At 35.4% G+C, this 25701-nt stretch overlaps 2 pseudogenes; both read right to left on the bottom strand.

The window, feature by feature from the left end:
• Nucleotides 1-10937: 10937 nt before the first annotated feature.
• On the bottom strand, nt 10938-13125 carry LOC123898829 (annotated as a pseudogene).
• Nucleotides 13126-14822: 1697 nt separating this feature from the next.
• On the bottom strand, nt 14823-25414 carry LOC123899051 (annotated as a pseudogene).
• Nucleotides 25415-25701: the final 287 nt, after the last annotated feature.

Raw genomic sequence — 25701 nt, 5'->3', positions numbered from 1 at the left:
TCAGGGGTTTGTTCAGGAGGTGGAGAGGATTGTTTTGTGGGAGAGGTTGGTTTAGTGACAGGAATATCTGGTTGAGGGTCAGATGGTGGAATATCAGGTTGAGGTTCAGGTTGAGGTGATGTAGGTTTAGGAGGTGAGCTAGATTTGGGAGGTGATGAAGGCTTCTGGGTGAAAGTTTGATTGTTAAGAGGGTCTGGACTTAGATGTTTTTCTAGTTCAGATAGAGGGTTATCAGAGGTTGGATTATTAGAGGTTGGTAAAACAGTTCTGAGAGGTTTGGTGTAACCTAATCCAATCTCATTTTCATTGAAGACATACTCAGAAGACTTACCTTTATCTTTGGAAGTAGGAGTAGGTCTTTTCTTTAAACTAGCAGCAAGAGTCTCCTCATCAGATTCAGTCTCATCTTCTGATGTAGATCCTTCAGATGAACTGTCTGAACTATCTTCCTCAATAACAATAGGCTTTTTGGAAGCTCTTTCAGCAGCCTTGTTAGCAGATTCTTCATGCTTCCTCTTAGTCCTTTGCTCAACAATAGCTTTTTCTACCTTAATCTTCTTCTGAACCAGAAGATCTGGCTTAGGAAGATCAGCTTGAGCTTCAGCCTTTCTCTTTGGTTTCCTCTTAGGGTTATACAGATTGACAGGAGCAGGAGGAATCATACTTCTATCAACAACAAATCCTTCTTCTCTGAGCACTTCCAAGTAGCCTTGAATTACATGCTCAGCATCAGCTTCAGATATAAGTGGGTAGCCATCCACATACAGACGATCCTCAAGCCTAACAGTGAACTCTTGTGGGGGAGCAACAGGCTTAGATGCAATCAAACGCATCTTGGACAGAAAGTTGGCGTTCAGAATTTCTGGATAGAACCTCTTCTCAACCAATTCAGGATGGAACTTCCTCAAGTTCTGAACAACATGACCTTGATGCAGAAGGTCAGACAACAGCCTAGGATAAACTATAGTAGTTTTCCTCTGAGATTTACTAGCAAAAATGGCTTCACAAATACGTTCAAAGAAATAATCTCCAAGATTAACCTTCTTTTCAGTCAGAAGAAAATACAGCAGATGACGATGAGTCCAGGAGATTGTATCAGTCCCACCAACCCTTGGACTGATAGCTGCTAGGATGATCTTGAAGAGAACTCTACATTCATCAGTCAAACCCTTTACTTTCCCTTTTAAAGAGAAATCTGTGCAAATGAGATGCAGAAGATCATCCCTGTATCTTGTATCCTTTTCAAACACATCTAACTCTATCCCAGAGTTAGGTAGACCAAGAAGAGCATTGAGATGGATAGGCGAGATTGCCATGTTCATCCCACAGATATTTGACCTAATCTGTACACCTGTATAATCCAGCAAACCCATTTCCTTCCTAGTTTTACCCTTCAGACTAGGATTCCTCTCAATAGCAGCAAGCTCTTCCTTCTTAGCTTCATGCTTATCAAATACCTTTGCTTTCATCCAAAATTTCTTCAACAAATCTGGATAAATGGGACCATTAAGCATGTCGAAGTACTTATCCCATCCCTGAGCGATAAAGTACTTTTTAACATCAAACCCATTAGCTTGTAGACCATCAAAATCAACCATCTTCTCTGAAAGAAAAGTAAGTTCAGATTCTGGGAATTCCATCTCGTTCCCAATAATCTGAAGGTTCTTGAAAATAAACGGTGGAATCCTTTTTGACGAAGAAGACGAAGTACCAGCCATTGTTGGAGATTAGGGTGAGGTTTGGAAAGACTAACGAGAGAGAAAGAAAGTTTGTGTTGGAGGTTTAGAGAGAATATGAAAGTGTGGGTTGTGAAAGTGAATAGTGTGCAAGTGTATTTTGTAAGTTTTATTTAAATGCACACAGTTAACACGAAAATAGCAAATTTGGGAAGTTACGCTAAATGACAGAAAGTGGAATACCAAAAATCATCATTAACCACCCACTACCTGACACACGTAGACCACGTGCAGAAAATTACTCGGTAACTGCTATTTTAATGGACAACTGTTCAGCAGTGAATACTAAACGTTTCCCACTTAAATAGTTCAGAGCCTCTGAGTTATTTAAAAGTCTCTATCAGAGTTAAGCACTTCAGAGCTTGTGTTTCAGATGTTCTGAATCATAAGTTCTGATATACATAACCTCTTACACTTTAATTGCCAAAAACAATTTTTCATTCAGAGATTGAAAACATGTTCAGATGTTTCTTTATAAAATCAAATCTTTCAACAGATAAAGCTTTAGTAAATATATCAGCCCATTGATTTTCAGTATCAACAAACTGAATATCTATAATGCCTCTCTGAACATAATCTCTGATAAAATGGTGTTTGATTTCAATATGTTTGGCTCTAGAGTGTAGAATAGGATTTTTAGATAAATGAATGGCTGCAGTATTATCACAATATAAAGGAATATTGTTACTGCTTACCTGATAATCTTCTAACTGATATTTTAACCAGAGTAGTTGTGTGCAACACTTAGCTGCTGAAATGTATTCTGCTTCTGCTGTAGACAAAGCTATAGTAGTTTGTCTCTTACTAGCCCAGGAGATAAGGTTTTCACCAACAAATTGACAATTGCCACTTGTGGATTTTCTTTCAATTTTATCTCCAGCATAGTCAGCATCACAGAATCCATTTAGCACATAATCATTGGATTTCTTATAGAGAAGTCCAAGATTAGTTGTTCCTTTCAGATACCTAAAGATTCTCTTTACAGCAGTAAGATGAGATTCTCTGGGATCTGACTGGAATCTTGCACATAAGCAAACACTGAATAAAATATCTGGTCTAGAGGCTGTCAGATAGAGTAAGGAACCAATCATACCTCTGTAGATCTTCTGATCTACCTTTCCTTCATCATCTGACTTGCCCATGTTGGTAGTTGGATGCATAGGAGTATTCATAATCTTGCAGTCATCTAGATTGAATTTCTTCAGAAGTTCTTTAGTGTATTTTGATTGATGAACATAAGTTCCTTCCTTCTTCTGATTGATTTGTATTCCAAGAAAGAATTTCAACTCTCCCATCATGCTCATTTCAAATTCATCCTGCATTATCTTAGAAAAATTCTTGCACAAGGCAGCATTAGTTGAACCAAAAATAATATCATCAACATAAATTTGAATGATTAAAATATCTTCTTTGGTTGTTTTTCTAAAGAGTGTGCAGTCAACCTTTCCTTTTTCAAAACCTTTTTCAAGAAGAAAATTACTGAGTCTATCATACCAAGCTCTTGGAGCTTGTTTCAGACCATACAGTGATTTCTTCAATTTAAAAACATGTTCTGGATTTGAGATATCTTCAAAACCAGGAGGTTGCTTAACATACACTTCTTCAGAAATGAAACCATTTAAGAAGGCACTTTTAACATCCATTTGATATAAGGTTATTCCATGATTAACAGCATAAGATAGAAGTAACCTGATTGCTTCAAGTCTAGCAACTGGTGCAAAGGTTTCAGTATAGTCAATCCCCTCTTGTTGACTATAACCTTGTGCAACCAATCTAGCCTTGTTCCTTACCACTTCACCTTGTTCATTCAGCTTGTTTCTGAATACCCATTTTGTTCCAATAATGTTCTTGTGTGAAGGTTTAGGCACTAGAGTCCATACATCATTCCTTTGGAATTGATTCAGCTCTTCTTGCATTGCTACAATCCAAGCATCATCCTTCAGAGCTTCATCAATCTTTGAAGGTTCCATCATTGAGATAAGACCAACTAATGATTCCTCATTTCTCAGTTGAGATCTTGTCTTTCTTGGACTATCCTTGTTGCCTAAGATCAGTTCCTCTGGATGTGATGACTTGTATTTGAAAGTATTTCTTGGGGGCTCATCATCTTCAGACTCATCAACATCAGGTTCAGCAGATGCTTCTGTTCTTGGTTGTTCAGAGTCTGTAGGAACTATTGTGTTCAGAGGTACTTCAGAGAATGGATGTTCTGAGTAGTTTGGAATATCTGAATATTGATCCTCTGATACCTGAAATCTAGACAAACCTTCCACAAGCTCTGACACTTGGTCAGGCTCTTTGTCATCAAATTTGACATGCATACTTTCTTCCACAGTGTGTGTTTCAGAAATATACAGTCTGTATGCTTTTGAGCGTTCAGAATATCCTATGAAGATACCCTTATGACCTCTAGCATCAAATTTCTTTAGATGGACTTTGTTGTTTAAGATGTAACATGTACATCCAAACTGATGAAAATAAGAAATATCAGGTTTTCTTCCTTTGAACAATTCATAAGCAGTTTTGTTCAACTTAGATCTGATATAGATTCTATTTTGAACATAACATGCTGTGTTTACAGCTTCTGCCCATAAAAACTTTGCTACATTTGTTTCATGCATCATGGTTCTGGCCATTTCTTGCAGAGTTCTATTCTTCCTTTCAACAACCCCATTTTGTTGAGGAGTTCTAGGAGAAGAGAATTCATGCAGAATGCCATATTTTTCACAAAAGTTTTCAAAAGGTTCATTTTCAAATTCTCCACCATGATCACTTCTAACTTTTAAAATGGTGTAGCCTTTTTCATTTTGAATTTGTTTGCAGAAGATGCTAAACTCATCATAAGCTTCATCTTTTGTTCTAAGGAATTTTACCCAAGTCCATCTACTGTAATCATCAACAATTACTAATCCATACTTCTTTCCATTGATTGAAGCAGTGTTAACTGGTCCAAAAAGATCAATGTGAAGAAGTTCCAATGGTCTTGAGGTAGAGACAATGTTCTTAGGTTTAAAAGATGATTTTGTAATCTTTCCTTTTTGACATGAACCACAAAGTGTGTTTGAGTGATATTTTATTTTAGGTAAACCTCTGACAAGGTCAAGCTTACTAAGCTTAGAGATTAACCTCCAGTTAGCATGGCCTAACCTCTTATGCCAGATCCATTTTTCTTCACTCAAGGTCAAAAGACACATCACTTTTTGTTCATTCAAATCAGAAAGATTAACTTTATAAACATTGTTCTTTCTCAGACCTTTGAATATAATGGAGTTATCAGATTGTTTAGACACAGTACATGATTCCTTATTAAAGACAACTACATAACCATTGTCGCAAAATTGACTTATGCTCAATAGATTATGTTTAAGTCCATCAACTAACCAAACATCATTAATAGATAGGGAGGAATTACCTACTGTACCTGTACCTATTATCTTTCCTTTCTGATTTCCTCCAAAGCCAACAGAACCTCCTTCTTTCATGGTTAGCTTGGAGAACAGTTGCTTGTCACCAGTCATGTGCCTTGAACACCCACTATCCAGATACCATGAATGATTCATGATACTTCTTTGAGTGATAGGCTGTATGAGAAACAACTTTAATCACTACGGTGGAACTCTTTATCACAGTTAATGATAAAGTCATCCCAATATTCTTCCTCTTCATTTATCAAGTTCTGATTGTTAACTTGAGAACTTGTCAGCCATTGGTCAAGGACATAAGCCCTTCTTCCTTTGCATAGAACTTGTTTCCAAACTCTAGGTAGGACATATCCTTTCCTAGTTGGTAAATCTGAATGATACATAATTTCAGCTTTTGGTACCCATCTTCTGGGTCCACGCTTGTTAGTCCACAAATGCTTACTGTGTTGTTGAGTGTGAGAGAAAGATTTTGGTTTGGAATAATAACTCTTTTGAAAATGTTTCTTAGTTTGAGTTCTGTTATTATTCCAGGACTTGGATTGTTTATGCTCCCAGAGTTTGTATTTATCACCAGTCCATTGATTTGACTGGTTATACTTACTGACTCTAGAATCATAAATAACCTTAGTCCTATGTTGCCTCTGAGATTTGAGGTTTGACTTTCTTTTAAAAACCTCTGAGCTTTTAGGTTGACTTTTCTCATGAACTAGAATTCCTCTGGTTCCAGAAGTTGAAGCATCAGATTTTGAAACTTTCAGAACATCTGAACTAATACTGTCAAGTTCTGAACAGCTTTTATCTTCTGAGCTTTTCTTCCCAGATCCTGAGGAACTTGGTTCCTCTGAGTTGTCATTTCCCAAATCTCTCAGATTATTATCCTCATCTTCCAGAGTACCAAATTTCTTTCCTTCTTCATTCTGAGGTACAACATAGTAAACCCAAGATTTTCCAACCTTTTTGGGATAGGTCTTTAGCTTTGAATATGTTCTACCATATTCATAGCCAAGTCCCTCTCCTCTATGTCTCATGACATTATAAACAAGATTAGCAGCTTTGCTCTTACCAAGGTTGAGATGCACAAACTGTTGAAGAGCCATTTCTTGCTCATCAGTAGGTTTGTGACACACAGCACAACCCTTTTCAAGATCATTTACTCTATTCAGAGTTTCTTGATATAGACCTTGAAAATGTTCTGCTTGTTCAGTCAGAGTGTTAAGGTTTTCTTGTAAAACTTTTTGTTTACTTAACACTCTGAGATGTTTCTCAATGACCTTGTTAAGTGCAGTTATGAGTTGAGATTTAGAGCAGTCAGAAAATACCTCATCAGTTGCTTCTGAATCTGATTCTGATTCATCGTCTGATTCTACATCTGAGTCAGTTGAAGCCATTAGGGCTAGATTTGCTTCTTCTTCTTCCTCAACTTCTTCCTCAGATGATAGCTCTTCAAAAGTAGCCATCAGACTCTTTTTCAATCTGCTCTTGAATTGTTGCTTCTTTGAGCTGTATCTTTTGCTTTTGTCTTTAGCAGATATTTCTGGACAATCAGCAATAAAGTGTCCTGGCTTCTTACAGTTGAAGCAATTCTTCTGATCATCCTTTTTGCTGACAAAATTTCTGGAGCTGTTACCTCCTCTGAAATTTCTTTTGTTAAACCTGTTCCATTGCTGAAACTTGGTGAATAAAGCAAACTCATCCTCATTCATCTCATCCTCTTGACCATCAGCAGAAGATTCTTCTTCAATATCAAGAAGGTGAGTCTTAAGAGCCTTAGAAGTAGTCTTAGTTGACTGTAAAGCCACTGACTTAGACTTCTTCTTAGTTTCTGAGTCAGCATCCAGAACCATCTCATGGCTTCTGAGATTGCTTATCAGAGCTTCAAGACTCAGAGTCTTGAGATTTTGAGCTTCCTCTATTGCAGTGACCTTAGGTCTCCAAGCAATAGGAAGACTTCTCAGAATCTTCTGAACATGGTCATAGGTTGAATAACTTCTCTTAAGAGCTTTAAGACCAGATACAAGGATTTGAAACCTTGTAAACATAGTCTCAATGTTTTCATCTTGTTGCATAGTGAAAAGTTCATATTGCCTTATCAAAAGACTAGCTTTAGCCTCTTGAACCTTTTCATTACCATCATAGGTAGCACACATAGAATCAAAGATAGATTTAGCAGTAGACTTGTTCTCTATTCTGACATAATCCTCATGTCTAATAGCACCAACAACAATGTCCTTTACTCTATGATGTTTTGTGTAGATTTTTAGGTTAGCTGGTGTGAGTAACTTTCTATTCTCCATGGACAACCTACCATGTTCATTCAAGTTTTCAAAAGTTACTCCCAACTCAACCAAATCCCACAACTCATGATCAATAGCAGTAATATTGCTATACAGTCTCTCTTTCCACCACTCAAATAATGAAGCATCACCATTGAATATAGGGGCTTTTCTGTTGCCACTATGTTCATGTGATTCATTACTTAAGTAGTCATAACCAAAAGCATTTCTAGGACCACCACCAGCTCCACTGGCCTCTTCACCGGTTGTTCTAGTGCTACTATCGTCTCCTCCAGACATAGTGTTCTCACAAGATCTTTACTGTCTCACTGTTAAGTGAAAGTAACAGACCAGGCGCTCTGATGCCAATTGAAGGTGTGAAAACACAAGAAGGGGGGGGGGGTTGAATTGTGTTTTAGCTAAGTTAAAACTTTTTCAAGTTCTTAACTCAACTACGTTAGCAGCGGAAAAATAACACAATAAATAACAAGATAGAGAGAGAGAAATCACACAAGCAATTTATACTGGTTCCTCTCACAAAACGAGAGTAGTCCAGTCCCCTTGCACTTCCAAGGGAGTTCACTATAATCACACAAGATTACACCTGCTCAAGCACACAAGCAAGAGACTTCTCAACAATGCTCAAGCACACAAGCTTAAGACTTCACACTTAAGCACACAAGCTTAAGTCTCACACTTAAGCACACAAGCTTAAGTTACACACGTAACAATAAAGTATATAAAAATATACAAGTGCTCTTAGATGAACCTAAAGAGAGCAAATACAAGTATTACAGAGTATTTGGCTAAAGTGCAAAAACACTTGAGAAAGGTTCAGAGCTTGTATATCACAGAGTTCAGAGTTTGTTCAGCGCACGTTCAATTCTTGATAATTGTATATTGTTGCAGCTGATCCTTCTAGTATATATACCCCTAGAAAAGAGTCGTTGCAAAAGGAGCCGTTGGAGTTGATAACCTTTTGTCTTCAAGCAGTCTGTCTTGATGCAGTTTGGTTGTATCCAAAACTAAGAAAGAGTTTCAGTTACTTTGACTACTGCAGAGTGGACTTTCCTTATTCAGCTAACAAAACTGAAGACCCACGTTCTCAAGATAGGACAGACAGAACAGAGGTAGCTGAACTGATCAGGCTTGAAAGGTCCTTTTCTCCATTGGTAGAAGAGTTGACTAATAAAGGAATCTTCACAGCTTTCAAAGAGATCTTCAGAGTTTGATGAAGCTAGTAGACAGACATGAAGTTCTGAAGTCTTCATCCTCTGAATGTTGTAACCTCTGAAGTCCAACATCTTCTGAGCGCTTGTGAACTTCTGAATTCACATCCTCTGAACTTCACTTCAGGACTTATATGATGCTTATATCTGCGCACTTAAAATAAATTTTTAGTCCTTCCAATTGTTTATTAATACTTTGTTATCATCAAAACCTTTATAGATTTAGGGGCAAACATTTTTAAATCAATTTTGTTCCAACACCCTCATTTGTGGCACCATATACCAACATAAGTTGTTTGTATCACCAAGGTAACTCATCCATTCGTCACCTTTGATCTCTACCGTACATTCATCTCTCACCTTCTCCCAATATGACCGGAATGCCACTGGATCACCCCTGCCAAATTTTTCCCCTTAAATAATTAACTTGTGTCTAAAAATAATAATAATAATAAAAATTATAATGGGATACGAAAATAATATAACTTGTAAAAGGAGGTGGAAAGAAAGATAACTTACTTCTCAACATTGACAAAGGAATTGCGTGAGAAAGTAGAGAGAGGTATTGTTCTGCCATTGGAATGTGACAAAGGTGAAGAACCATTAATAGGAGAGACCACCATACTTTAATAACTTAATATGCTCTTTGTTTTGTTGATGACGATGGGTGTCTATATCTGTCACTCTTGGTTGATTTTTGTTTTTATTTAGTTGTTATGTTTGCACTCATATATATATAGCGAGAGAAAAAAAATTGTGAAAGAGATGACTAATAATATCTTCTTTATTTGTCTCTCTAATTCATTCTCCATTTTATATAATGTGATGTGATACTTTTTTTTTGTTCTTAACATATTTAACCATTGCGATGGTTCATAAAAAAAAACTTGACTATTTTGTGTTCTTGCCATATTTGACCATTGCGATGGTTCATAAAAAACATTGACCTTTGCGTTGCGATGAGGATGAATCAACACGCCGTCATCTAAGCTTAAAAAAACACCTAAATACATTGAATGTGTATAGTATTTTCAACGAAAAAAAATATAGTGATAATATTAGAAAAAAAAAATTTGATAAGCAAAATGAAAATTACATTAGCAGATAATATTCCTATATATATTAACAAAATTCATTGTATATTATTAGGAACCTCCCCTCTAATCCATCGTATATGATCCATTAGCAGATAATATTATTTTATATGTTTAACAAAATACGTGGTATATGATTAGGAACATCCCCTCTAATATGTTGATCCATCTTCTTCTTTAATAAATAATTTTATTCAATTATATTAAATTAATTAAATTCTGGTCATGTAGAAGTATTTCTTAATTTATTAAGGAATTGTAAATTTCATTTAATAAATGTGTTTGGTTTTTGTAAGAATACAAATAGTAAAACATCATCAACTGTGTGTTGGTTTTCTAAAGGAACCAAAATTTTAGGATGAAATTAATAAGTTAAAAGAACCAGATATTAGAGATCGAGAGCAATATCTCATCATTATCCCCTCTTTTATACCACTGCATATGACCGTTGGTGTTGCAATCAATTAAAATTACACAGAACATTATAATAACATTGTAGCATCGTTCTCTTTATTATACAACTTATCTTGGCAACTCTAGTCGAGGCACTCTTTGGAAAACTCTTTTTTGTCCTTGCTGACTAATAATCAAAAGTTTCCGCATAATTTGTTAGAGTTGTTTGTGATAGATGGTGAATCACTTGCTATTGGGAGACATCGGTGATTGTAGAGCTTATTTTTTGGAAAAAATTGGAAGAGTGATAAAGAAGTTAATAATGCATCAGTTGTTAGTAACATAGTGTGGCTAGATGAATCCATTATTGTTGTTACTACAAATGTGATTAGTATGATTTTGTCTATTATTTAGTGGATATATATTATAATTATCTTAATTTTTATTAAAAAAAAAAATGTCTTTACGAGTTTTCTAAGTTTGTAATGAATTATTTTAATATGTTAATTTACTAATTTTCAATGTGGCCAAATGATAGAATGCCACATTATAAAACCTTTTAAGATCATTTGAGTATCATTTATGGCTAAAATAATGCATCAGCAATACTTCGAAAGCTATTAATCTTATTGATAGAAAATATTTTGGGAGAAATTTTGCTATTAAAATTGATTTCAATAATGTCATGTTATTAAAAATTCAATATTTCGTAAAATTTTGTAAAGAAAACACAAACTATGAATTTAAAACATATAAATCATTGACTAAATGAACTCAGTTGAGGCCAAAATTAAATTCTATATAAACGATTTCTATCAAAATTGAACTTATAATTAAGATCCACGACTCCTATCTATGTTGTTTAATCATCACACATCCTCTATCTTAATAGCACAAATGATGTATATTTATATATTTTGATGAAACTCATGCTAACTAGCTAACGATACATACGACATTTTTTGAAGGTTCCAACATCATTCTCTTTTAGCATTTGACAATCTTGTACATAATTCATTGAACTCATCATCTGTACCAATCATGCTAACCCTAACATACTTTGAACTGACACCAAATCTCTCCCCTCCTCTTGTACGAATCTTCAAGTTTTCCAAATAACTCTCGCCGTCTATTATGCCCTCCACGCACTTCAACCAAGCAAAAGCTGTATAGGAATTTTTAAAAATTTAGTGAAAAAAAAAAGCAACAAAAAACTGATAACTTGTGGAAATATGTAACTCATACATTTTTAATAGAAAGTGTTGTCAGGTGGCTAATATTGACATGACACCGAAACATGTAACACATTTAATTAATTCATTTTCAGATTTACTATTGGTGTCCATGTGTTTTCAGATTTCATAGGTGAAAATATATTACCTGGGTATTGCTCAGATAAGTCCTTGTTGAAGTGACAATAGGAAGTTGGGTATTTGGTCAAGGTAAAAACCTTGCTTTTCTCAATAGCTGTCTTAAATTTCTCCCACCTTTCTTTCATGAGTCTTTTGCTATAATCAAAAAAGAGGTGATCAGATTCAATGGACTTTAAATTTTTGTAACCATCACAAATCACTCCAATCATCTTAGCAGCTCGAATTTGGGATTCTCTTGACACGCCAATGGAGTTTAACTGTGTGAATCTTATCATCTTTTTAGCAACTTCAATGTCCTTTACAAATGCCCACCCGTGTCACAAAATAAAATAAAATAAACCTATTAGCAAAAACATTGCAATGGTAATTGCGGCTATATAGACCTTATTTTCTCCCATTTTATATCTATATAAGAGTTTGTTGCAAGATTGCAAATGCAACAACAAGCGTAACATAGAATATGGTCGATATCACGAACTCACCTGATACGCGAACCAGCATGACCGGTGCATTTGGAGAATGTGAAGACCATAACATCATGGTCAAGCTGATCAGTAATGGGAGTGTATTGCGGCCAGTAATAGGCCAAGTCATAAATGATTTTCCCTTCAACTCGAGAGTTCACTACCGGTACACGAAGAGTCCCATCAGGGTTGTTTGGGGAAGTCACAACCTCTATGTAAGGTTCATCTTTATCATACAGAGCAGCATCACCGGTCCATTGAAATAACCTTGATTGCAAGATATCAGTTGCGTCTTTGTATTCCTGCAAATTAAACACAAGCGCCGTTCTCAGTTAACCTTTCGATCAAACACTAATAAGTCATGATTTATATGTAGCATTAGATCAAGCCATTTCAAGAAGTAATTTTCGAAATTGAAAAATATAATTTAAATATTTGTTATTCATAAAAAAATTCAACGAGACTCAAACTACATATCTTTTGTATTTTCAAAGGACAAAGTGAAAAGTGGATTTGTAGGAACAAATATTTTTTTAAATGAATAAATTGTTTGTAACTAAATCTTACTCAGCTAAAATAATTGAAACAAAAGATAAATTACCGAATAATAAGGAGCAGCAGCAACAACATTGATGGGACGATGAGAGGATTCTGAAGGAGATAGTGCATATAGAAGAGCTTGGTAGAGTTGAGAAGAACCTGTCCCTAATACTAAGAACTTATCTTTTGTGACAGCATTACCGACCACATTGTGGAGCCTCAAAATTGCATCCCTCATTTGTGGCACCATATACCAACATAAGTTGTTTGTATCACCAAGGTAACTCATCCATTCGTCACCTTTGATCTCTACCGTACATTCATCTCTCACCTTCTCCCAATATGACCGGAATGCCACTGGATCACCCCTGCCAAATTTTTCCCCTTAAATAATTAACTTGTGTCTAAAAATAATAATAATAATAATAATAATAATAATGGGATACGAAAATAATATATTTAACTTGTAAAAGGAGGTGGAAAGAAAGATAACTTACTTCTCAACATTGACAAAGGAATTGCGTGAGAAAGTAGAGAGAGGTATTGTTCTGCCATTGGAATGTGACAAAGGTGAAGAACCATTAATAGGAGAGACCACCATACTTTAATAATTTAATATGCTCTTTGTTTTGTTGATGACGGTGGGTGTCTATATCTGTCACTCGTGGTTGATTTTTGTTTTTATTTAGTTGTTATGTTTGCACTCATATTTATATAGCGAGAGAAAAAAAATTGTGAAAGAGATGACTAACAATATCTTCTTTGTTTGTCTCCCTAAATCATTCTCCCTTTTATATAATGTGATGTGATACTTTTTTTTTGTTCTTAACATATTTAACCATTGCGATGGTTCATAAAAAAAAACTTGACTATTTTGTGTTCTTGCCATATTTGACCATTGCGATGGTTCATAAAAAACATTGACCTTTGCGTTGCGATTAGGATGAATCGACACGCCGTCATCTAAGCTTAAAAAAACACCTAAATACATTGGATGTGTATAGTATTATTCAACGAAAAAAAAATATAGTGATAATATTAGAAAAAAATAATTGATAAGCAAAATGAAAATTACATTAGCAGATAACATTCCTATATATATTAACAAAATTCATTGTATATTATTAGGAACCTCCCCTCTAATCCATCGTATATGATCCATTAGCAGATAATATTATTTTATATGTTTAACAAAATACGTGGTATATGATTAGGAACATCCCCTCTAATATGTTGATCCATCTTCTTCTTTAATAAATAATTTTATTCAATTATATTAAATTAATTAAATTGTGGTCATGTAGAAGTATTTCTTAATTTATTAAGGAATTGTAAATTTCATTTAATAAATGTGTATGGTTTTTGTAAGAATACAAATAGTAAAACATCATCAACTGTGTGTTGGTTTTTTAAAGGAACCAAAATTTTAGGATGAAATTAATAAGTTAAAAGAACCAGATATTAGAGATCGAGAGCAATATCTCATCATTATCCCCTCTTTTATACCACTGCATATGACCGTTGGTGTTGCAATCAATTAAAATTACACAGAACATTATAATAACATTGTAGCATCGTTCACTTTATTTTACAACTTATCTTGGCAACTCTAGTCGAGGCACTCTTTGGAAAACTCTTTTTTGTCCTTGCTGACTAATAATCAAAAGTTTCCGCATAATTTGGTAGAGTTGTTTGTGATAGATGGTGAATCACTTGCTATTGGGAAACATCGGTGATTGTAGAGCTTATTTTTTGGAATAAAATTGGAAGAGTGATAAAGAAGTTAATAATGCATCAGTTGTTAGTAACATAGTGTGGCTAGATGAATCCATTATTGTTGTTACTACAAATGTGATTAGTATGATTTTGTCTATTATTTAGTGGATATATATTATAATTATCTTAATTTTTATTAAAAAAAAATGTCTTTACGAGTTTTCTAAGTTTGTAATGAATTATTTTAATATGTTAATTTACTAATTTTCAATGTGGCCAAATGATAGAATGCCACATTATAAAAACTTTTAAGATCATTTGAGTATCATTTATGGCTAAAATAATGCATCAGCAATACTTCGAAAGCTATTAATCTTATTGATAGAAAATATTTTGGGAGAAATTTTGCTATTAAAATGATTTCAATAATGTCATGTTATTAAAAATTCAATATTTCGTAAAATTTTGTAAAGAAAACACAAACTATGAATTTAAAACATATAAATCATTGACTAAATGAACTCAGTTGAGGCCCAAATTAAATTCTATATAAACGATTTCTATCAAAATTGAACTTATAATTAAGATCCACGACTCCTATCTATGTTGTTTAATCATCACACATCCTCTATCTTAATAGCACAAATGATGTATATTTATATATTTTGATGAAACTCATGCTAACTAGCTAACGATACATACGACATTTTTTGAAGGTTCCAACATCATTCTCTTTTGGCATTTGACAATCTTGTACATAATTCATTGAACTCATCATCTGTACCAATCATGCTAACCCTAACATACTTTGAACTGACACCAAATCTCTCCCCTCCTCTTGTACGAATCTTCAAGTTTTCCAAATAACTCTCGCCGTCTTTTATGCCCTCCACGAACTTCAACCAAGCAAAAGCTGTATAGGAATTTTTAAAAATTTAGTGAAAAAAAAAAGCAACAAAAAACTGATAACTTGTGGAAATATGTAACTCATACATTTTTAATAGAAAGTGTTGTCAGGTGGCTAATATTGACATGACACCGAAACATGTAACACATTTAATTAATTCATTTTCAGATTTACTATTGGTGTCCATGTGTTTTCAGATTTCATAGGTGAAAATATATTACCTGGGTATTGCTCAGATAAGTCCTTGTTGAAGTGACAATAGGAAGTTGGGTATTTGGTCAAGGTAAAAACCTTGCTTTTCTCAATAGCTGTCTTAAATTTCTCCCACCTTTCTTTCATGAGTCTTTTGCTATAATCAAAAAAGAGGTGATCAGATTCAATGGACTTTAAATTTTTGTAACCATCACAAATCACTCCAATCATCTTAGCAGCTCGAATTTGGGATTCTCTTGACACGCCAATGGAGTTTAACTGTGTGAATCTTATCATCTTTTTAGCAACTTCAATGTCCTTTACAAATGCCCACCCGTGTCACAAAATAAAATAAAATAAACCTATTAGCAAAAACATTGCAATGGTAATTCCGGCTATATAGACCTTATTTTCTCCCATTTTATATCTATATAAGAGTTTGTTGCAAGATTGCAAATGCAACAACAAGCGTAACATAGAATATGGTCGATATCACGAACTCACCCGATACGCGAACCAGCTTGACAGGTGCATTTAGAGAATGTGAAGACCATAACATCATGGTCAAGCTGATCAGTAATGGGAGTGTATTGCGGCCAGTAATAGGCCAATTCATAAATGATTTTCCCTTCAACTCGAGAGTTCACTACCGGTACACGAAGAGTCCCATCAGGGTTGTTTGGGGAGGTCACAACCTCTATGTAAGGTTCATCTTTATCATACAGAGCAGCATCACCGGTCCATTGAAATAACCTTGATTGCAAGATATCAGTTGCGTCTTTGTATTCCTGCAAATTAAACACAAGCGCCGTTCTCAGTTAACCTTTCGATCAAACACTAATAAGTCATGATTTATATGTAGCATTAGATCAAGCCATTTCAAGAAGTAATTTTCGAAATTGAAAAATATAATTTAAATATTTGTTATTCATAAAAAAATTCAACGAGACTCAAACTACATATCTTTTGTATTTTCAAAGGACAAAGTGCAAAGTAGATTTGTAGGAACAAATATTTTTTTAAATGAATAAATTGTTTGTAACTAAATCTTACTCAGCTAAAATAATTGAAACTAAAGATAAATTACCGAATAATAAGGAGCAGCAGCAACAACATTGATGGGACGATGAGAGGATTCTGAAGGAGATAGTGCATATAGAAGAGCTTGGTAGAGTTGAGAAGAACATGTCCCTAATACTAAGAACTTATCTTTTGTGACAGTATTATCGACCACATTGTGGAGCCTCAAAATTGCATCCCTCATTTGTGGCACCATATACCAACATAAGTTGTTTGTATCACCAAGGTAACTCATCCATTCGTCACCTTTGATCTCTACCGTACATTCATCTCTCACCTTCTCCCAATATGACCGGAATGCCACTGGATCACCCCTACCAAATTTTTCCCCTTAAATAATTAACTTGTGTAACACCCAAACCCGTTATTTAATTAACTCTGCCTTTATAAAATATTTTTCGAAAATACGCAGCGGAAAAATTGAAAATCTGATTTATAAAGCGCTGGTTTGAATATCACAAACTTCATTCAAAGATAATACTAATACATTTATCTAGTAAAATATTCGAATGAACTAAAAACAAAACCTCGCATCGAACGATGCGTTATTAGTTATACAAAACGGATACTTTTCAAATGAAAGCTTAAGACCAACAGAGTATACTAAGAGGACTACATGCATATACATATAAAAACCCCCTTTTTCCCGTGTCTCAATCAGAGCAGAGCTTCACCATTGCACTCGGACGAGGCTAACACATAACCTGTCAACCTGGACCCCCAAAGGTCCAGCAATTAACACAAAGCAGAGAGTTAGAAAACATAAACATAAATATAAGTGTGAGTAGTATACTACACACTCCACACGCTATCATACATTTCTAACTCACGCACATACATCGTCAAATACGACTACCAATTAATCATTCATTTACAAACACACCAATCATATAGTTTCACGTCTTCTCGGACACTACCAAAGTGTACATTTTATAGTCATGACGGACTCTACACTTGTTCATTTTATAGTCATGACGGACTCTACTCATATACCAAGACATGGCAACAATCACAGTATTAAACAATTAGTAAATACCAAAGCTTAACACATACGGAAAACACATTACAATCCAATCAGATAATGTCACATAACAATTATCAAATACATGTGCATTTACCCTAATGCATCTAATGCCAATTATCCAATGTCATGTCATCCCTAGACACGACTAATGCATGTGGTACCAAGGTGTCACACCAACGGTGGACCAAGAACAGTTTTACATCATGCTGGATAAGCGTCTCACCAACGGTGGACCAAAAACAGTTTTACATCATGCTGGATAAGCGTCTCACCAACGGTGGACCAAGAACAGTTTTATATCATGCTGGATATGTCGGAACTTACCGAACCATCTTATCTCCCTTGGATAAGCCAACCCAGTTTTACATCTTGTTGGATGCGTCGGAACTTACCGAACCACCTTATCTCCCTTGGATAAGCTCAATAACAGTTTTATATCATGTAGGATATGGTTATCATCAACCATCTCTCCCATAAAGAGGAGTCACACAGTTTTATATCATGTTTGGATATGGGCTCCAGATCTCGGATAACATAATCCCATCTTCGGCCACTTTTCATAAACATAATCTATTTTCATCTATTATTGGAATTCACATGATTCCCATAACACAATTATTCATGAATGCATGATTACTTTTAAACACATCAAATACATGACGCTATCTAGCTCGAAGCTATTCATTCACTGATGCGGAAACACAATTCCAACATCTAACACATTAGGATAACACAATATCCTATCACTCAAATCATAATTATTCACATGATAATTATCTGCATAACCATTTTTATACACATAAAGTTTCATTTACACTTATGTCATAGAACACACATCATTTCCTTAACATTGCAAATTAATGCTAAAACATAAACATAGTTACTTGAACTACAAGTCATTGCATACGCGTGCGAATCATATAACGATTAACAATAAGCATTAACGACATCAACATGTATCAACAAACATGTAAGGATACCCTTAAACCATGTTACAAGTGCCTAATTGCACTTAAAACAATTATCAAAAAGTTGCTGTCACAGTGCTGTTCGCTAAGCGAATCCGTAGCGAACACGTAGCGAATCCGTAGCGAACCCGTAGCGAACCCGTAGCGAACATGTTCGCTGTAGCGAACAGGTAGCGAACTACATCAGAGGGTTACAGGTACATGGCGAACAGATAGCGAATCCGTAGCGAACATGTTCGCTGTAGCGAACAGGTAGCGAACCACACCAGAAAATATCTGTTCTTGAGTTTTCTAAGGCGGTTTAACCTCAAATCAACTCAAAAATTCATCCAAACATGTTATAAATTCATATAAACAGTCATTTCAAACATATATGGTATCAAGGAACATTAATCATCTCTTCCAAACATCCAAATACCTCAAATAATCAAAATCATGCCAATTTCTTGGGTTTTAAGCAAGTTTAACAAAACATGCAAATCATAGATCAAACATCTACATATACCCACTTTCAACTCCCCAAAGTTGTTTACCTCATCTATCATGAGTTCACTACACATGTTAGGATCAAAAGAATCCATTTTTCATTAAGAAAATCACCCACAAAACCCACAAGAAAATAGAGTGGAAAGAGTTTGGGAATGGAGGAATCGACATCCTCCCCTCTTTCGAATCACTCACGAATATGTAATCTAACTCTCGTACCTTAGCTCGACGAATCCACAAGCTTGCTCTTCTCTTTCTCTCCCACGAGCTCTTCCTCTCCCTCATGAGCTCCTTGCCCTAGCTAAGCTCTTGAACTTCTCATGGAATTGTAACTTATGAGACTATTCACCCAAACTTATGCTACTTATAGCTCTCTCTATTCTCATGGATCCAAGCCCACTTGGCTTAGGCCCAATGCCTATTCCACGCCCAAAGGCCCAAACAACATAACTTCTCGCTCATTAACTTACGTTCTCGCTAAATGATTATTCGCCGCTTAATAATTTAATTATAAATCACGCCCTCGCGTAATAAAATAATTAAATAACGAATACTAAATTTTGGGTCGTTACAACTCTACCCCCCTTAAAAGATTTTCGCCCTCGAAAATTACCCGACTAAAACACAACCCCGGATAAACTCCCTCATCCGACTTGCTAATTCCCAACTTGCATTCTAACCAACGGGTTCTCTAGTCATAACACCTTAACCGATACGGTCTCTTACACAACTCCGATTCAAATTCACACTTCTTCCGAATTCGTACCAACAAAACATATAAACTCCAAACCAAACCAAGTTTGACAAAATCAGTCAATCCCAATCGACACAATTTCGTCTACTCATCAACAATAGATCAAGGACAGCTAATCCCTTGATTTGTCGATAGATAGTCAACAATCGTGATGATGGCATAAACCATTCTCCTCAAACTACTTAAAACTTTCTCTTAACATCTTACGGTACTCGCAGCACCACTCCAAAACAAAACCAATTAACCCAAAATACTCCGAAAGACCCTTCCGTTGCATACTTCACAACTTTTCAAACTCCATAAGTTCTTAACTGCGTCGAATCTCACTCCAACCATTCATTCGGTAGCACAACTTCTACACTCATTTGTTGTCCAACTTCTCAAAGTTCTTAACACATTCCAAAAATATATTATCTCCAACCGTCAAATTCTTTTCCTTCGCAATTCCCAAATCGTTGCGTCGAACCCCATCATAACTGTTTTATTTTCCAAACAATCTCTTATCCAAATTTCTAGGTTCCTTAACACGACATTTCCAATGTCACTTTTCCGTCGAGGTACTTTTATCCAAAATATTACCTTAAGTCACTCGTCGACTAACTATCATTTCATCGTCCATGATGAAAATATCCAAAATATTTTATTTCCTTACCACATAGTATTACTATACTACTCCAACATATACGATGTTCCCAACATCACTTAGTCTCCACCGACTTTTCCATTCCATAAATAATTTTCCAATTGCTACAAAACATCTCTGATACTTACTTCAAGCATCACTTCTAAATTCTCAACACACATTTTCCAAACACAACCATCACTTATGTGTGAGGTAGTCCTTTCCGCAAATTCTTACTTGACATAAGTCACTTTCTTACGTCTCTCTAATACTCGTGCTCGACACGTTTCCAAAGGCTAACTTTCTTATCCCTAAACATCCAAAGGTAACACTTCGCACTTAGCTTCTCAAATCCTTCCAAGAAATGACCACTCGGTTCAAACATACTCAACCTTTGTAAATCCTTCCTAGGCTCTTCTTGATCACCTAGTAATTCTGTATTTAAATCTCAGCTACTATCAAAAGTTGATTTCCAAACAACCATGATCTCCGTCTTGTTGATTCCAACACAACTCTCATCAGATTCCTCTGAAAACTTTTCATCAACAAAGCTTCCATCCTTATCACTCTTCCTCCTCTTTGAGGATGAACCATCAAGTGAAAGACAACCAATCAAGGGAACATTCTTGCTACGAGTTCCGCTAGAAACACCACCAGTCCCACTTATTGTAATCGGGTTTTCAGTTCCCTAACCACACCTTCAATCCTTGACATCAATTTCCCACTTAACTTAACCCTCAAGGTACCCACCATTCGCATACTCGTCGTATGATCATCTCTAGGTTTTCTTACCCTCGACGTACACGTCTTCTCCGTTTCCCAGCAACGGTTTTCACTTAACATTCAATCTGCTCCATCGTCCCCCAATGGCCACATTCTCCCTACGGCTAAACAACTTCATTCCGACTCACTCCGAAATGATCATCTGATACTTCCTCCAAAGTATTCTCCAAATAAGAACTCCACTTCGAACAATGCTACTCAATCTTAAACAATCAACTTCAAGAACATCTCTATTCGTCCTTACTTCTCGCGTTCGAAACATCTTGGAGAGACAAAATCTTCTCCCCCACTTATCTCAAACCCACCTTTATACTTCCACTAGAACATCCGGTGCTCACACCTAACGGCTCTATCGTCTCTAAACATACTCTTCCTAAGAAGAAACTAGTATCGACATCGTTTACACGCATGTCGCATACAAGGGACAAAACCTAACCCACGATACCTAAATACTAACACAAATTCATGCAAGCATTCAAGTAACCTATACTTCTCAAAGTTAGGAAATCAAAACAACACAAGAAAAATGAACATTGCATAGCAATAATTCATATTCACATTCATTCTAGTCCTAGCAAACACAAGAAGACAAGAATTTCACATCTAATCAACTTAGGACAAGACATCAACAAAATAAAATTCTTGTCTGGCTCCCTCGCTTAGCAAACGCTAGCGAGCTCCCGGCGAGACAAGTCAAAACATTCACAGAACTTAGCAAGACTTAGCGAGACTCAGCGAGGTTCATTCTTCGCCTAGCGAGCACATCCAAAAATCTGGGTGCTCTGCTACGGTTTTGAACTTACGCTCACTAAACTCTCGTTTTCTCGACTCACTAATCCACAAAATCCAAAACTTCAAGCATATAACATCATTATAAACTTGAAAGCACAATTAGAATCATGCATCAACAATCACGACATAGAATTATGAGATCTTCATGTTTTTACTCATAAAACGCATAGCAATTCAAATGCCTAGTAATCATCTAGCACATGTTATAAACAAACATATAACAACACATATTAGGATCTACTTACATCCTACTCCTTTCTCACTCTAGTGAAAAATTCATTTTCACTTACTCAAAAGAAAATAATCTTATGTTTTCAACAAAATCTTCATCACATGCAGTTTTACATCATGCTGGATCATTAACAATACAGTTTTACATCATGTCGGATCATCAACTATTAGCAATAAGCATCTACAAACCAAAAGTTCAAACCACACAAATTTTTAAAACTTTAAGCATAAAAATACTCAACCACTACTTGACTTGATAACTTATAACAATGATAAGTATCAATCGCATCAAGCACACACAACAAGAAAAGACAGACACAACTGGCACACGCTCACTCGATCTGAATGCACAGACCGGCTCTGATTGACACCTAACCTCACAGTCCGAAGACGACCTGCTCTGATACCACTTTGTAACACCCAAACCCGTTATTTAATTAACTCTGCCTTTATAAAATATTTTTCGAAAATACGCAGCGGAAAAATTGAAAATCTGATTTATAAAGCGCTGGTTTGAATATCACAAACTTCATTCAAAGATAATACTAATACATTTATCTAGTAAAATATTCGAATGAACTAAAAACAAAACCTCGCATCGAACGATGCGTTATTAGTTATACAAAACGGATACTTTTCAAATGAAAGCTTAAGACCAACAGAGTATACTAAGAGGACTACATGCATATACATATAAAAACCCCCTTTTTCCCGTGTCTCAATCAGAGCAGAGCTTCACCATTGCACTCGGACGAGGCTAACACATAACCTGTCAACCTGGACCCCCAAAGGTCCAGCAATTAACACAAAGCAGAGAGTTAGAAAACATAAACATAAATATAAGTGTGAGTAGTATACTACACACTCCACACGCTATCATACATTTCTAACTCACGCACATACATCGTCAAATACGACTACCAATTAATCATTCATTTACAAACACACCAATCATATAGTTTCACGTCTTCTCGGACACTACCAAAGTGTACATTTTATAGTCATGACGGACTCTACACTTGTTCATTTTATAGTCATGACGGACTCTACTCATATACCAAGACATGGCAACAATCACAGTATTAAACAATTAGTAAATACCAAAGCTTAACACATACGGAAAACACATTACAATCCAATCAGATAATGTCACATAACAATTATCAAATACATGTGCATTTACCCTAATGCATCTAATGCCAATTATCCAATGTCATGTCATCCCTAGACACGACTAATGCATGTGGTACCAAGGTGTCACACCAACGGTGGACCAAGAACAGTTTTACATCATGCTGGATAAGCGTCTCACCAACGGTGGACCAAAAACAGTTTTACATCATGCTGGATAAGCGTCTCACCAACGGTGGACCAAGAACAGTTTTATATCATGCTGGATATGTCGGAACTTACCGAACCATCTTATCTCCCTTGGATAAGCCAACCCAGTTTTACATCTTGTTGGATGCGTCGGAACTTACCGAACCACCTTATCTCCCTTGGATAAGCTCAATAACAGTTTTATATCATGTAGGATATGGTTATCATCAACCATCTCTCCCATAAAGAGGAGTCACACAGTTTTATATCATGTTTGGATATGGGCTCCAGATCTCGGATAACATAATCCCATCTTCGGCCACTTTTCATAAACATAATCTATTTTCATCTATTATTGGAATTCACATGATTCCCATAACACAATTATTCATGAATGCATGATTACTTTTAAACACATCAAATACATGACGCTATCTAGCTCGAAGCTATTCATTCACTGATGCGGAAACACAATTCCAACATCTAACACATTAGGATAACACAATATCCTATCACTCAAATCATAATTATTCACATGATAATTATCTGCATAACCATTTTTATACACATAAAGTTTCATTTACACTTATGTCATAGAACACACATCATTTCCTTAACATTGCAAATTAATGCTAAAACATAAACATAGTTACTTGAACTACAAGTCATTGCATACGCGTGCGAATCATATAACGATTAACAATAAGCATTAACGACATCAACATGTATCAACAAACATGTAAGGATACCCTTAAACCATGTTACAAGTGCCTAATTGCACTTAAAACAATTATCAAAAAGTTGCTGTCACAGTGCTGTTCGCTAAGCGAATCCGTAGCGAACACGTAGCGAATCCGTAGCGAACCCGTAGCGAACCCGTAGCGAACATGTTCGCTGTAGCGAACAGGTAGCGAACTACATCAGAGGGTTACAGGTACATGGCGAACAGATAGCGAATCCGTAGCGAACATGTTCGCTGTAGCGAACAGGTAGCGAACCACACCAGAAAATATCTGTTCTTGAGTTTTCTAAGGCGGTTTAACCTCAAATCAACTCAAAAATTCATCCAAACATGTTATAAATTCATATAAACAGTCATTTCAAACATATATGGTATCAAGGAACATTAATCATCTCTTCCAAACATCCAAATACCTCAAATAATCAAAATCATGCCAATTTCTTGGGTTTTAAGCAAGTTTAACAAAACATGCAAATCATAGATCAAACATCTACATATACCCACTTTCAACTCCCCAAAGTTGTTTACCTCATCTATCATGAGTTCACTACACATGTTAGGATCAAAAGAATCCATTTTTCATTAAGAAAATCACCCACAAAACCCACAAGAAAATAGAGTGGAAAGAGTTTGGGAATGGAGGAATCGACATCCTCCCCTCTTTCGAATCACTCACGAATATGTAATCTAACTCTCGTACCTTAGCTCGACGAATCCACAAGCTTGCTCTTCTCTTTCTCTCCCACGAGCTCTTCCTCTCCCTCATGAGCTCCTTGCCCTAGCTAAGCTCTTGAACTTCTCATGGAATTGTAACTTATGAGACTATTCACCCAAACTTATGCTACTTATAGCTCTCTCTATTCTCATGGATCCAAGCCCACTTGGCTTAGGCCCAATGCCTATTCCACGCCCAAAGGCCCAAACAACATAACTTCTCGCTCATTAACTTACGTTCTCGCTAAATGATTATTCGCCGCTTAATAATTTAATTATAAATCACGCCCTCGCGTAATAAAATAATTAAATAACGAATACTAAATTTTGGGTCGTTACAACTTGTGTCTAAAAATAATAATAATAATAATAATAATAATAATAATAATAATAATAATAATGGGATACGAAAATAATATAACTTGTAAAAGGAGGTGGAAAGAAAGATAACTTACTTCTCAACATTGACAAAGGAATTGCGTGAGAAAGTAGAGAGGGGTATTGTTCTGCCATTGGAATGTGACAAAGGTGAAGAACCATTAATAGGAGAGACCACCATACTTTAATAACTTAATATGCTCTTTGTTTTGTTGATGACGATGGGTGTCTATATCTGTCACTCTTGGTTGACTTTTGTTTTTATTTAGTTGTTATGTTTGCACTCATATATATATATATATATATATATATATATATATATATATATATATATATATATATATATATATATATATATATATATATATATATATATATATATATATAGCGAGAGAAAAAAAATTGTGAAAGAGATGACTAATAATATCTTCTTTATTTGTCTCCCTAATTCATTCTCCCTTTTATATA

This window comes from Trifolium pratense, linkage group LG7, assembly GCF_020283565.1.
Source record: "Trifolium pratense cultivar HEN17-A07 linkage group LG7, ARS_RC_1.1, whole genome shotgun sequence".
Classification (NCBI taxonomy): domain Eukaryota; kingdom Viridiplantae; phylum Streptophyta; class Magnoliopsida; order Fabales; family Fabaceae; genus Trifolium; species Trifolium pratense.
The sequence above is the reverse complement of the archived record's forward strand: the minus strand, read 5'-3'. Positions and strand labels throughout refer to the sequence as shown.